Raw genomic sequence first — 14,962 nt, forward strand, 5'->3', positions numbered from 1 at the left:
TTGGTGGTGTATTTTGATCTGGGAAAACCCATGATTGTTTTCAGGGAGTCCATTTTTCTATTTTTTTTTCTTGTTTTCCCTCAGCCACTCCCTTTCCATCAGACTTTCTCCAGTTTCTCTTTATCAGATTGTCTCCATGGAGACATGAAAACCAGGTGCAGAAATGCTAATTAGTATACATATTTTCAAGTGCTAAAAAAAGCCTTATAATATTCAATATTCTTTTTCATTTACTTGCTGTCTGTGTTAAAACAGAGGTCCTTAATCAGTCATTTCCCCATGCAATTATGAAAAAAGTATATTAATTTGAACTCTGTCATGCCCCCTTAACCAGGCTTACTTTTTCCTTTTTTTTATTACATTGCCTATGTTTCATAAAACTGCACAAGAAGCAAAAAGAGAAGAGGGAAGAAAAATAAAAATAACTGTTTGCAATCCCACTACACCCAAAAATAGCATGCAAAGAAAACCATGCAGATACAGTACTATTAAGAAAATAAAGTGTTTTCTTTATGGTTAACATTCTCCCCTGTCTTCCTCTCCCCAAAGCATTGTTCTGAACATTAATGACATGAAGTAGAGCATATACTTTAGAGTCCCCGACGTAGCAAACAAATTTTGAAGAAGTCCAATATTTCCAGATTTTCTTGTGCTGTCATATTTCACAAATATAATTATTCCATTGTAATCCCACGTTAAGTTATTGATTTTATTACTGTTCTTCTCCAGCGCTCAAATCCTGCCTCTGCTTCATTTCCAATGTACTATTGATTCTTCTAGTCATCTCTCATGCTCCCTTCCTTCTGTTCTATATTTTCAGTTGAAATACTGGAAAAGGTGTCATAGGTCCAGTCTCTCTATGTGCTTTATTACCAGAGGAGCAAGAAGCCAACTCTTCACGGCTTAGCTTTTGTTGGACAGAAGTTTGGATTTTCTCCTTAACATGCACGTCATCAAAAATTATTTTGTCCCTCCAAGGAAGAATACCTTGAAGACAGCTGGATACAGCAGTTTGAATCTCACATCTGTGTCTCAACATTCTTTGAATAGAGGAATGAATTTACTTCTCTTTTTCCTGGTGTGCAATGAGTAATCATTCTCCACAAACACTCTGCTGTCTCCTACTTTTAGTATTTTGTCCTTTTGCCACAGTTTTGACAAAATCAACTCTTTCTGCTGGTAGCATTGCATCCTTACTATTAAAGGTCTAGGTTTCTTTCTTATAGCTAGATGTGGAGCATACACACAATGTGCCCATTCAACTAATAAGTCCTGCTGTGAAATACTAGTCCAGTTGCTGATTTGTGCCTTCAGAAATTTAATGCAGTCTGTTTCTTCCAGCTTCTCTAGTGTAGCTGAAAATCTCAAGTTTCCCCTATGTGCTCTGTTCTCTATTTCTATTTTTTTTTAAACATCTCTCAGCCAGCCTGATCTTCATTTTGACCTCAGAATTTTGCAGCTTTATCATTTCATCTAAATATCTTACATTTGTTCCAGCCTTTTGTTGTTTGTGTTGATATACTCTATCAGTGTTTTGTTTATTTTAACCAGGTCTGTAAGCAGTTGTAAGCAGTTGTCTTATATCATCATGTAGGTTATTAGAAGTCATGTCTGAAGGTTGCATTACTTTTGCTAAACAGCTGCAGAACTCTGCCTAGTCAGTGTTCCTTCCTTGCTTTTTGTAGCTGATTTTTTTCCAGGTCTTCTGTATTTCTTTATTCCTGGCATCCAGGCAGTGTACTTACTAGCCAGTTACCGAAATCCACCCATAAACACAAGTCTACTGGTCTTATCTGCTAAATTTCTATTTTCACACTGGGAGAGCTAGAAACAAGCTGTTAGTGTGCAGCCATCTTGGAACTACCTAGATATTTATGTACTCTTGATAAGATGGATAGCTGCATGGTTTACAAATAGGACATGGCGAGTATCATTCAGAAACTGGACAAGTGAAATTCTTGGTTACAGTCAGGGTCCGCTACAAGGCCCTGTCCTAGGCCCATACTTGTATCTTCCACTGTATGCAGATGACATGAAATTCAGTAAACTGGCTACATGTTCATAGGTTCATACTAGGCTATCTGCCCTAGGGCATTTATAAGCCTAGCCAGAGTGTGTTTGGCTTTCGCCACCCATTTTAAATTAATTTTGCTATGCCCTTTTTCGAGGTTAGTATACTGTGCCTCTGTCTAACAGTGACACAGAAGTGATACCCAGGGTAAACCTACGATCTCCCATCCACTCATCAAGATTCCTCTTGAAGAGAGTCAATGAGGGACTCTGCCTAACCTGGACTAGGATTTTATTCCAGAGTGAAGGGAGCCTCTGGGTTATGAATCTGTCCCTCCAGCATGTCCTATTTATTTCAGTGCTGAGGTTCAAGTCTCTCGAGTGCGTAGCTTGATGGGATTTGGATTTTCTGAGGTGCAGCATGTCCATTAATTCCGGGTTTGACATGGCTTTATATGTCAGGCACAGATCGCCTCTGAGCAGGCGGTATGCCACTGAGTAGAGCTGGAGTTTCTTTAACCGGGCAGCATATAGCATCTGTTTGAGCCCCTTGATCCTCTTGATGAGGTACTTTTGGGGTCTTTCCAGTTGCTGCAGGTGTCTGGTAAGGTACATCCCAAAAGGGGCATTGTACTCAATTATGAGCCTGATGTGGGATGAGTAAAGAGGCACAATGACCTCCCCTGATCTAGATGTGAATCCCTTCATGATTAGGTGGGCTATATAAAATGTTTTTCTAACCACTTTGGCCACGTGGTTGTCAAATGAGAGATTGCTATCAACTTGGGTCCCCAGGTCCCTAATTACTTCTTCTGTACTTAATGGATTACCACCTATGTGGTAATTTGTGGGCACTTTGTTTTTGCCAAAGGGGATGACTATACACTTTTTGGCATTTAGCTTGAGGCCGTGGCTCTGGCACCAGTTGTCTGTTTCTATGAGGCCCTTTTGGAGGATGCTTGTGTCGGCTGGAGAGTCGATTATGGCGCCCAGTTTTCAGTCATCTGCAAACTTGGTCAGCCACAGTCCTTCCATGTTAGCCTGTACCTCCGAGAAATATATAACAAACAAGACAGGTCCCAGGACTGAGCCTTGTGGGAAGCCACTTGTAACTGGTTTGGAGTCTGACATGGCTCCATCAATTCTAACCATGTGGGTTCTGTCCTTGAGCCAGTTTGCAACCCATCTAGTGACATAGGGGCTTATATTTAAGCTGGTGAGCTTATCTATAATGCCCGAGTGGGGTATTGTATCGAAGGCTTTTGCGAGATCCAGGTAGGCTGTGTGGACCACCTTCCCCTCGTCAATGGCCTTGGTGACTGTTTCAAAGAAATCGACCAGGTTTAAGAGGCAGGATCTGCCCTTAACAAAGCCGAACTGGGTAGGATCCAGTGTCTGTAGGTCCCCAATATCTTTATTTATGAGGTCCATGATGATCCTTTCCATAGCTTTTCAGACCAAGCTAGTCAGGCTTATGGGGCGATAGATTCCAGGATCCGTTGAGGCACCACCTTTGCGGAGAGGGGCCACTGTTGCTGTACGCCACTCTTTGGGTACATATCCTGTAGTAAGGCTGAGATTGAACAGTAGTTTTATGTTTGGGTTTAGCTCTTCTTGGAGTTCATGTAGGACGCAGCCCAGGACACTGTCTCGTCCCATTGATGCTGTGTTTTTTGCTTTGGAGAGGGCGGCTCTTACCTGAGCATCTGAGATGTCGGGGGGGCAGCACTCTGCTGGGATAGATATTTGCCCTTTTGGTGGGGAGGGGGTGGAGAAGTTTGCGCTGAACCTGTCAGCTACGATGTTGGCAATGTCTGTGGGTTCGGTGTATTTTTTGTCATTTTGGACTAATTCTGAGCATATCTGGGAATTCCCACCCAGGTTCCTAACATAACTAAAGAAAGCCTTGTGATTATCCTTAATGTCCTGTGCAATTTTTCTCTCTAAGCTGGCCTTAGACGATTTTATGAGTGCCCATAGTTTTTTGCTAATACTGATCAGAGATACTTTCCCTTTTTGGGATTTTGCTCTATCATGTAGTAGCTTCCTCCTTCTATTGTATAGTTTGTTTATGGCTGGGGACCACCAGACAGGACGTCTGCCTTTGGAGGATTGGGTCTTGGTTTTATTTGGGATTGCATGATCCATGCATTCCTGAAGGTGTTCATAGAATGCGTTTATAAAGGATTCTGCGGTCTGGGCCGTATTTTCCACAGGCCCGGGGGCATTGAAGGATTCCACCTTGGTTTTAAGGAGTGTGAAATTTTCTTTAGAGAAGTTTTTCACTGTGGTTTTCTGGGCAGGGGGTGGGGTCGGGATGTGAATATCCAGTGAGATTAGTTTATGATCTGATCTTACCAGTGAGGGGTACACTTCTGGTCTGGAGCATAGAGTCCCCATGTTGGTGATGATCAGGTCCAGTATGTTTTCCCCTCTTGTGGGAGTGGTAACAAGTTGTTCCATAGCATTTGAGTTTATAAATTCTAGGAACCTTTGGGCTAGGCTGTTGGAGCTAGAGTAATGCTCCCAGTCTATGTTTGGGTAGTTGAAGTCGCCCAATATATTGGTGTTTGGAGAGACCTTCATATTTTACAGTGTTCTCAGGAAGGCTGAGTGGGGTTCCTGGGTTTGGGAGGGTGGTCTATAGCAGGCTATAAACTGGAAGGCAGTTTTACCCACTGTTAGTTGCACATGGATAGTCTCTGATGCTTCGTGCTGTGCCACCAACCTGGAGGTGTGGGTATCTTTGACGAATATTGATACTCCCCCTCCTTTTGTGGTTCAGTCCAAGTTTTGGGGCTGAAAAGCATGGTATGAGGTATAACCTGGTAGTGCTGGGGTGCTCTCGGGAACCTTGAACCAGGTTTCTGTTACTGCACAGATATCGATGTTCTCCATGCTAAGGAGAGTTTTAAGTGCGTGCATCTTGAGGTTTAGACTTTTGGCGTTGAGTAGCATTACTTTTAGATCCCTTGTGATACCTATGGAGGTGGGTTTGTCTTTTGAGCCTTGCCTAAAAAAGGCACTATGGGGGTAGCAAGAGCCTTTGCCAATATCCGAAAGCCCAGGGGTGACAGGTGCAAGCCATCCCTAGCGAAGCATTGTGGCTCGTCGAGCATGTCATCCCAGGCTGACAGGCATTGGATCCCCTTTGAATGGCACCAATACTTAAGCCAATTGTTGAAATTGATCATCTTGTCTTCATATTGTGGCATCATTCTTGGTGAGGGTAAGATGCTACTCAAGGTCAGGGTCATACCAGCCTGGGCTACATGCTCACAGAGCTCCTCTATGTCTCTTTTCATGTAGTCCAGGTAGTTACATCTCAGGTCATTCACACTAGCATGGACAATGACTGAGTCATATTTGTACTTGCCTTGGAGTGACCTGAGTGCTTGTGTTATGTGGTGGATCCTAGCACCCGACATGCAGCTCACTGTGGCCTTCTCCTTGTTCAGCCTGGTGAGCGGGACGTCAGTGTGCCTGACGATAGAGTCACCTATTACAAGTGTATCAGGTGTGCTGTTTAGCCTTAAGGGCTGTGACTGTTTGGCACACTGGCTTTGTGAGCTATGTGTTGCATGTGTTTTGTTTTTGGGGTAGCGGTTGCTTGGGTGTCTGCTTTGGAGTTCTCTGCTGCTTAGGCATATTTTTATTTAGAGCCTCCAAATATGTTTTTGTGTGTTTATGTGTTTGGTTTGCTGTCGTGGTAGGTCTATATAAGACTGGAATTGTAGTGAGTGTGGTTTCCTTCTCCTCCTGACTGGTTATGCCAGTACTGAGTTGAGAGAGCTTAGCCTCCAGTTTGGCTATATGGTTGCATCTCTCACATGTGTTAGAATTTGTTGGGAGGAGGAGAGGGTTGTCTGTGTAGATGAGGCAGTTGTAACATTGTCTCAAGATTCCTAAATTCACCAGCTGGACCGGAGAGGAGAATGACAACTGACCTTTGGACATGCTAGAATAGTATTGGGAATTCCTTTATAATTGAAAAAAAGGGCCAATGGGGAACATGGTACTCAAGGGGAGTTTGTGAGGGTGTAGTGCTTTTAATTTTTTAGTGCTGACTTATATAATTGTTTTAGTGAGCAAGTGCCAGGTAACATAAATGCAATGTGTTACAGGTAACTTAAATGCAAAAATGACAAACAGTAACTTTCTTTCAAGTGAAACAAGGAAATAAGTACAGTAAGCAATGCAGATATCACTAGGGATCCACAGAAGCACTGAAAAGCCACGTTTTAGGTGGAATTAGGGTTTCAGGGAAATAACAAGCAAACAAACAACAAGCATACAAACAAAACTAGATTCAGCAGGCCTGGATCTAGTCTATGCTACAGCAAACAAGGTGTACCAATTTCAGTAAGAAACAGTTCAAATATGCAGGCACTATAAGCCTTTAACCAGAAATTCCCAGCTCAGAAGGGCAGAGTCCAGCCTCCCCTCCCACAACAGTACAGACCACGAACCTTCTTAATGTAAAATAACTGGCCTGAAGCCCAAGTGCTTAAACCAGAACTAATACACTTTTAGAATAACAGACACTGAGCCCTCAATCAGCAGTTCCCAACTTTGAAGGATGTAAGCTACCTGTCCTGCCACCACAGTGTAGGCCACAAACCTTCCTAATGTAAAACAACTGGTCTGAAGCCCAAGTGCTTAATCCAGAAGACTTAGAATGATAGCTACACTTTAATCAAGTTACTACCAAGAAGTAATAAATACAATTGAATACTTTAAAGAATGCCTGGATTAGTGCTCAAGTTATCCAAACAAAGCTAGATTCAGTAGGCCTGGATCTAGTCTATGCTACAGCAAACAAGGTGTACCAATTTCAGTAAGAATCAGTTCAAATATGCAGGCACTATAAGCCTTTAACCAGAAATTCCCAGCTCAGAAGGGCAGAGTCCAGCCTCTCCTCCCACAAGAGTGCAGACCACAAATCCTCTTAATGTAAAATAACTGGCCTGAAGCCCAAGTGCTTAAACCAGAATTAATACACTTTTAGAATAACAGATACTGAGCCCTCAATCAGCAGTTCCCAACTTAGAAGGATGTAAGCTACCTGTTCTGCCACTACAGTGCAGACCACAAACCTTCTTAATGTAAAACAACTGGTCTGAAGCCCAAGTGCTTAAACTAAAAGGCTTAGAATGAGTTACACCAAGCAGTAATAAATACAATTTAATACTTTTAAGATGACGCAAAAGCAAAATAAAGTAGAAAGAAACACAAATACAGTAAAAGCAGATAATTTTTTTTTTTTCACAACTGAACTTCTTAGGCAACAGAAGGTTGAAACCTGAGACAGCTTTTAAGAAAGAAATCTCAAAAGAACCAATGAGGTGCTTAGTCTGTAGTCCAGGTGACCTCAGTCAGCCAATGACCTCAAACAATTCTCTCTCACTGAAATGCCTGATGGCTTTGGCTAAACCAAGATGTCCCTGAATATGTGCTCAGACACACAGCCTCCACAAACACTAGGCCCAAATACAAGCTTGAATATGTAAATGCTACAAATATCCCCACTACTTAGAACAAACTGCAGAAATGTTTCTCACAGCTGAAAAGCAGCAGTGAGCCTTTAAATGAAAGTTGTAAACAGCTAAAGGAGCCTATAGAAAAAAGAGTTTAACTGCAACAAGTTATCAGAAACAAACAACCCAACAGATGCTTAATAAAAGTGGACAATTTCCAGTTAATACATCACACACAGTGAAACTAGCTAGAAAAATACACAGTACACAAAGTGCTATAAATAACAAAGAAATAAAGAACAAAATAAACAAAAAACATGATACTTAATGTTATATATTATAGCTCAGAGTTTCCGCAGTGTCCTTCCTTCGATTAGCTCAGTGTGTTACAGATAGGGTATGTCTAAAAAAGAACTTGACAAAATTGACCAGTTGGGCACATGAGAATAATATGTTGATAAATACATAAATATCTAAGCATATGAGATTTAGGAGACATAAATTGAAAGGTGAATATTTAATATACCACACAGTGATTGAAACTGTAGATTTATTTAAGGACCTGAGTATATGGGTAGATCCAGTTTTGAATTTTTCTAATCATATCAAACAATTGTTCAATGATTGTTAACAGAACTATAGGTTGTATAAATAAGACTTATAAAGTCAAGGAAGTCAGAAATGATGAAGTCACTGTTTTTTAGTTATATTAGACCCAAACTTGAGTATGGAATAACAATAAGGAAACCTTATTAGAAACCAAGCATGACTAAACTGGAAAGAGTACAGTGGAAATATACCAAGAACATTCACGAATTTGAAAATGTATGTAATTATTAAAGACTGAAATATCTAAACTTGTACAGTGTCTCAGACATTATTCAGTTATATAGGGCATTTAGAGACATCTACCTCTGGGGATGTCTGGGGTTATCAAAAAGTACTAGAGAATCATCAGATAACCTATTTAGAAGATTCTGTAGAATGAGAAGTGTACTAACTGGTTCTCTGAGAAAGCAGCTGATGCATAGAATAGACTAACAAATTACATTAAAGCAAGCACTAGTTTAGATATTTTAAGAACACTCTGGACACTTATTATGGGAAAATCTGTTTTGTTTTATTGTCAGGCTAGAAAGGCATTAAAACCTGTGCTTGAAACATTTGTACGTATGTATCTATGTATGTAATTTAGAAACACAATATGTACAAATTAAAATACAGTGTGGCAATCATATTTTTAAATAAATGCATTTTGCAGTTTGCTGTCATTAATTGGTTAGAAAAATACATTCCAGAAGATAAAAAAGGGCAAACTTAACAGTAAATTTGAATTTCTCTGATACTTCAACGGAAAAAATGATGCAAACTTAAATTTCACATTTGTTTCTTAACTTTAATGTCTACTTGTGGTACATAATTTTGCCTACTCAGTTGTAATGCAAATGCCTTAAAAGTTTCAGAATATCTGATAAAATGCAATGCAGATAAGCAGAAAAGGATGGCAGGGGGTGTCACTATCAATTTATTGGGTGTGGGACCAGTTCCTCAAAAGTAGCAGATAAAAGACCCTTCATACAATGAAACATACAACACCAGTGCTAAAAGAACCTCAGAACTCACTAATTAGAGATTGGACACAGGTATGCATTCAGCATTCTTTTATTTCTTTATTATATTTTCATTTCTTTCATTTGGCTATTTAATCTAGTTTGGAGTTTTTACATAAAGTTGCTATTTCATTATTCTTCATTTGCAAGATTTCCTGAACTCAGTAGCAAAGAGATTGGATATTTCATTGTTCCTTGCATTATGACTTGAGATTGTTTTTTTTCTGAGGCATTTTGTTTAATGAGAAATAAATTATGATAGCTGATATTTGGATGTGTTTGTTAAAGCCTAGGGTTTAAAGATTTGCTAAAGACAAAATATCAGACAAGAAAATCACATCACATTTCCAGATCTGTTTTATTTAGTATTATTATAGCCAATACTATGTTAAGTGTTTTGTGCATGTAGTGTGTGTGTGTGTGTGTGTGTGTGTGTGTGCGTGCGTGCGTGCATTTGTGTACTTATATGCATATATATATATATATATATATATATGTGTGTGTGTGTGTGTGTGTGTGTGTGTGTGTGTCTGTGTGTGTGTGTGTGTGTGTGTGTGTGTGTGTGTGTGTGTGTGTGTGTGTGTGTGTGTGTGTGTGTGTGTGTGTGTGTGTGTGCCATTTATGGAAGAAAATGATGGGGATAAAATGCAAATATTTTAAAAATATAAACGGCATATTTGCCCAGCTGTTCTTAGGTACTAAAAGTAAAATGGTTTTACTTTAGTTATTTTTGCCATAGTAGTATACTGCGGTATCAACAGCCAGCTTATTTAAGTGCTACCACATCTATGACAGAATATTTTCATACAAACAGAGAATCTAAATTTATTTTTAAACACATCATAATTTGATTCCTTTCTAAGACTTTCAGGAAGGTTGCAGTTGATGACTTGATTATCAAATGGTTCCCTACTGAAACTGCTAAAACGAGTATTTCAAAAGAGCATAATTCTGAAATTAGAATTTTATAAAATAATGTTTTGTAAGGTGGCTATGGCCCCCTGTGAGTCATTCCTCATCGTGGTGGTTCCCTGCAGTTTTTCTACACTGTGGGACGATTCTTCTTCACACCCATATGTCTATATGTAAAATCTACAGGGTCTTGACACCAGGGTTAAGGGTAAAAACATACTGAAAAAAATCCAGAATTTGAAATTATGTTTATATTTACTTAGACTGTGTGTGTTCTGTCTGAGATGGCATACAGTGGTTTATGGGAATTTGCTTTTTTACTCACTGTTGTAAAATCTCAGTGTGAACTTTAGTAGATTGACACTAAAACATTGACTGCAAAAAGTTGGGAAAAAAGATTGATGTCAAAATGCACATGCTCTGAGGCACAACCCCAGATCATGTAAAATAAAAAATAGTGTTTCTTGCAGGGGAGAAAGCCTCCTGCACACCCCATCTGGGGGCCGCACCACCATACACCCTGACAATTATATATGCTAACTCAGAGATTGCACAATCCCAGGGAAGAGGTATATTTCCCAACCATGGGAATTGTCGATATTGCATACCTGTTGACTATCTGTTTTGTTGACTAAAGTGTGTTGACAAAACAAATGTTGATGTTTGGAAGTTTCAGTTAATAAGGCCTCTTCTATGTGTGTGTGCGTGTGTGTATGTGTGTGTGTGTGTGTGTGTCTGTGAGAGACCATGTGAGCATAAAGTTTAGTGTATGTGTGTGTGTGTGTGTGTGTGTGTGTGTGTGTGTGTGTGTGTGTGTGTGTGTGTGTGTGTGTGTGTGTGTTTGTGTGTGTGTGTGTGTCTGTCTGTCTATATGTGTATCTATAGCATAAGAACAATTCTAGGTAAGTGATCACAGGGACTATAAAAGGTCTAGCCATATTCACCTTTAAATATACACTCTCAGAAGTTATTGTTACCCGTTATGAGTACTTAATAGTACCCATCTCTCAAATCAAGGAAGACCATATATGATAACCTTGGTGTAAATTAACATCTACCCATCCAATCATCAAAACTAGCGTTAAAGGCAGACAAAGTAGTACTTAGTCCATAGGTTGGCAGTATGCTGAGTTAGGATCCTATCCCTCCAGTGGGTCTTGTTTATATGTTAGTGTAAATTTATGTCATTAGTATGGGTGTTTGTAGAGTCACTGATTTTGTGAATATTTAGCAGGTCAAGGTCAAATAGGATTGGGTATTTCATGGACTGAAAAACAAGATAGAGATCACCCTGGATCAGCCATTTTCTAAAGTACTTATCCTTGTCAAGGCTTTAGTAGTATCATCCCATAGTGCTTCTGATAAGCTGAAATACAGAATAACTACAGCATGTCATGGGTCTGTCCTGAGTCTTTCTTCCATTAAGTGATGTCTTGAAAAACTATCATGGAAGGCAGCCAGAGGATATCCTCTCTATGTTCCTAGACTACCTCAACTGACTCATTTTTGATTCATCCCATCCAGCCCGTTACCATCCCATCCCATCCCATTCTATCTCATCTCAGAGAAACAGCAGCTGTATTCCAAGAATCTCCCAGCCTGTCAAGCACCATGGTCATTCTTGGAGCATAAGCCCAGCTATCTGGTAAAGGAACCTCAGTTATACTGCCCGTACGTGACATCTCAGCCTCACAGTCATTACTGGAAGTCTCTGTACATTGTGAGACATGAGACCTAAATTGTGCATTAAACTGAGACCTTTGGAGTGTGACAGAGTTGTCACATCACCTTCACAGTTTGATGCAACATCTGCAGTATTGTCACTGTAGGACCCACCTGATGAGGTTTCCAGATTCAATCGAGTTTTAGTCACAAACAAGACCCCATACCTAATATGCTTCACCTAAGATCATTACTCTCCACTTACCTGCAGACAATAATCTGGTCTCTTCCAAGACAGGACAATGACCTCTGATTTTAAGGTGCTGATTTTCATCCCATCTGTTTTACACTCAGCTGTCAGCCACTGTATTGCATACTGAAGATTACAGTCACTGGAGGCTAAGAGAAAGACAGGCAACCATTTGATATATCAGGACCTGCAGTCCCGTAATGTGGAGACTGAATGGCTGATAATCTGGTTTATATATATGTAGCCCAAAATTTTCATTATTAGACTACTCCCATTCCTCTGAAATATGGCAAACTGGGAGTTGGTATATATAAGTTTGGGGGTGCAGGGGGGGCTTGCCCACCCTGAAAAAAAGAAGTTTAATGAAGAGCTGTGTTTAGTATTCAGTCTTCTGGACTTTCTGTCTTTTTTCAACATGTCTGGCTCTCAGCATCTCAAGACCAAACATTTCAATGGGGAGCCAAACAATTTAATCTGCAGTCAATAACCGTACAACCCTCACAGCTCCAAACTGGAAAGCAACTTAATATCTGTTCATGAAAGTTAAGATCATGGTGAGTGACAGGACACAGCTTTAGTCGAATCCCAAATCTTCATGCTCAAATACAGTGATTCCATACTTCACAACAGGGACCATGGAACTCCATACTGTTGTAGCACCTTTTACAAAATGTTTTGAGGTATGCAGTCATATACCTTCTCCAGTTCCACAAACCACATGTAGACATTACTAGCAAGCTTCCTAGATCGGTCCAATATCCAAGTTAGGACAAGTATTTTATCCACTTCTCCATGACCAGGATAGAACCTCTATTGCAGCTCCTGAGTCAAAGGCTAGATAATCAGATATCTTTTACAACTTTTACAGGGAGATGTGTCTGTAACATGAATATATGACCATGCCCCTTAGAGAATGAGGGGTATGATATGTCTGTAACATGAATATACCCCCACGCCCCTTAGAGAATGAGGAGTATGATATGTCTGTAACATGAATATACCCCCATGCCCCTTAGAGAATGAGGAGTATGATAGTTTGTAACATGAATATACCCCTATGCCCCTCAGAGAATGAGGAGTATGATGTGTCTGTAACATGAATATACCCCCATGCCCCTTAGAGATTGAGGAGTATGATGTGTCTGTAACATGAATATACCCCGCATGCCCCTTAGAGAATGAGGAGTATGATGTGTCTGTAACATGAATATACCCCCATGCCCCTTAGAGAATGAGGAGTATGATGTGTCTGCAACATGAATATACCCCCCATGCCCCTTAGAGAAAGAGGAGTATGACATGTCTGTAACATGAATATACCCCCCATGCCCCTTAGAGAATGAGGAGTATGATGTGTCTGTAACATGAATATACCCCCATGCCCCTTAGAGAATGAGGAGTATGATGTGTCTGTAACATGAATATACCCCCATGCCCCTTAGAGAATGAGGAGTATGATATGTCTGTAACATGAATACACCCCCATGCCCCTTAGAGAATGAGGAGTATAATAGTTTGTAACATGAATATACCCCCATGCCCCTTAGAGAATGCGGAGTATGATGTGTCTGTAACATGAATATATCACCCATGCCCCTTAGAGAATGAGGAGTACGATGTGTCTGTAACATGAATATACCCCCATGCCAATTAGAGATTGAGGAGTATGATGTGTCTGTAACATGAATATACTCCGCATGCCCCTTAGAGAATGAGGAGTATGACGTGTCTGTAACATGAATATAGCCGCATGCCCCTTAGAGAATGAGGAGTATGATGTGTCTGTAACATGAATATACCCCCCATGCCCCTTAGAGAATGAGGGGTATGATATGTCTGTAACATGAATATACCCCCATGCCCCTTAGAAAATGAGGAGTATGATAGTTTGTAACATGAATATATCGCCATGCCCCTTAGAGAATGCAGAGTATGATGTGTCTGTAATATGAATATACCACCCATGCCCCTTAGAGAATGAGGGGTATGATATGTCTGTAACATGAATATACCCCCCTTGCCCCTTAGAAAATGAGGAGTATGATGTCTCTGTAACATGAATATAACCCCCCGTGCCCCTTAGAGAATGAGGAGTATGATGTGTCTGTAACATGAATATACCCCCATGCCCCTTAGAGATTGAGGAGTATGATGTGTCTGTAACATGAATATACCCCGCATGCCCCTTAGAGAATGAGGAGTATGATGTGTCTGTAACATGAATATACCCCCATGCCCCTTAGTGAATGAGGAGTATGATATGTCTGTAACATGAATTTACCCCCCATGCCCCTTAGAGAATGAGGAGTATGATGTGTCTGTAACATGAATATACCCCCCATGCCCCTTAGAGAATGAGGAGTATGATGTGTCTGTAACATGAATATACCCCCATGCCCCTTAGAGAATGAGGAGTATGATGTGTCTGTAACATGAATATACCCCCATGCCCCTTAGAGATTGAGGAGTATGATGTGTCTGTAACATGAATATACCCCGCATGCCCCTTAGAGAATGAGGAGTATGATGTGTGTGTAACATGAATATACACCCATGCCCGTTAGAGAATGAGGAGTACGATGTGTCTGTAACATGAATATACCCCAATGCCCCTTAGAGATTGAGGAGTATGATGTGTCTGTAACATGAATATACCCCGCATGCCCCTTAGAGAATGAGGAGTATGATGTGTCTGTAACATGAATATACACCCATGCCCCTTAGAGAATGAGGAGTATGATGTGTCTGTAACATGAATATACCTCCCGTGCCCCTTAGAGAATGAGGAGTATGATATGTCTGTAACATGAATATACCCCCCATGCCCCTTAGAGAATGAGGAGTATGATGTGTCTGTAACATGAATATACCCCCCATGCCCCTAAGAGAATGAGGGGTATGATATGTCTGTAACATGAATATATCCCCCATGCCCCTTAGAGAATGAGGAGTATATGTCTGTAACATGAATATACCCCCCATGCCCCTTAGAGAATGAGGAGTATGATGTGTCTGTAACATGAATATACCCCATGCCCCTT

General features: G+C 40.5%; 1 protein-coding gene across 1 annotated transcript in view; it reads left to right on the forward strand.

Annotated features, from left to right (window-relative positions):
- The first annotated feature begins 9,081 nt into the window (after nt 1–9,081).
- LOC122809527 (lectin-like) overlaps nt 9,082–14,962 on the forward strand; it is a 538,335-nt gene continuing 532,454 nt past the window's right edge. The window contains exon 1 of the mRNA XM_044081096.1: nt 9,082–9,130. The gene's annotated coding sequence lies outside the window, so the exon portion shown is untranslated. The remainder of the gene's footprint in view (nt 9,131–14,962) is intronic.

Source organism: Protopterus annectens, chromosome 1.part1, assembly GCF_019279795.1.
Source record: "Protopterus annectens isolate FY-2018-M chromosome 1.part1, PAN1.0, whole genome shotgun sequence".
NCBI lineage: Eukaryota > Metazoa > Chordata > Ceratodontiformes > Protopteridae > Protopterus > Protopterus annectens.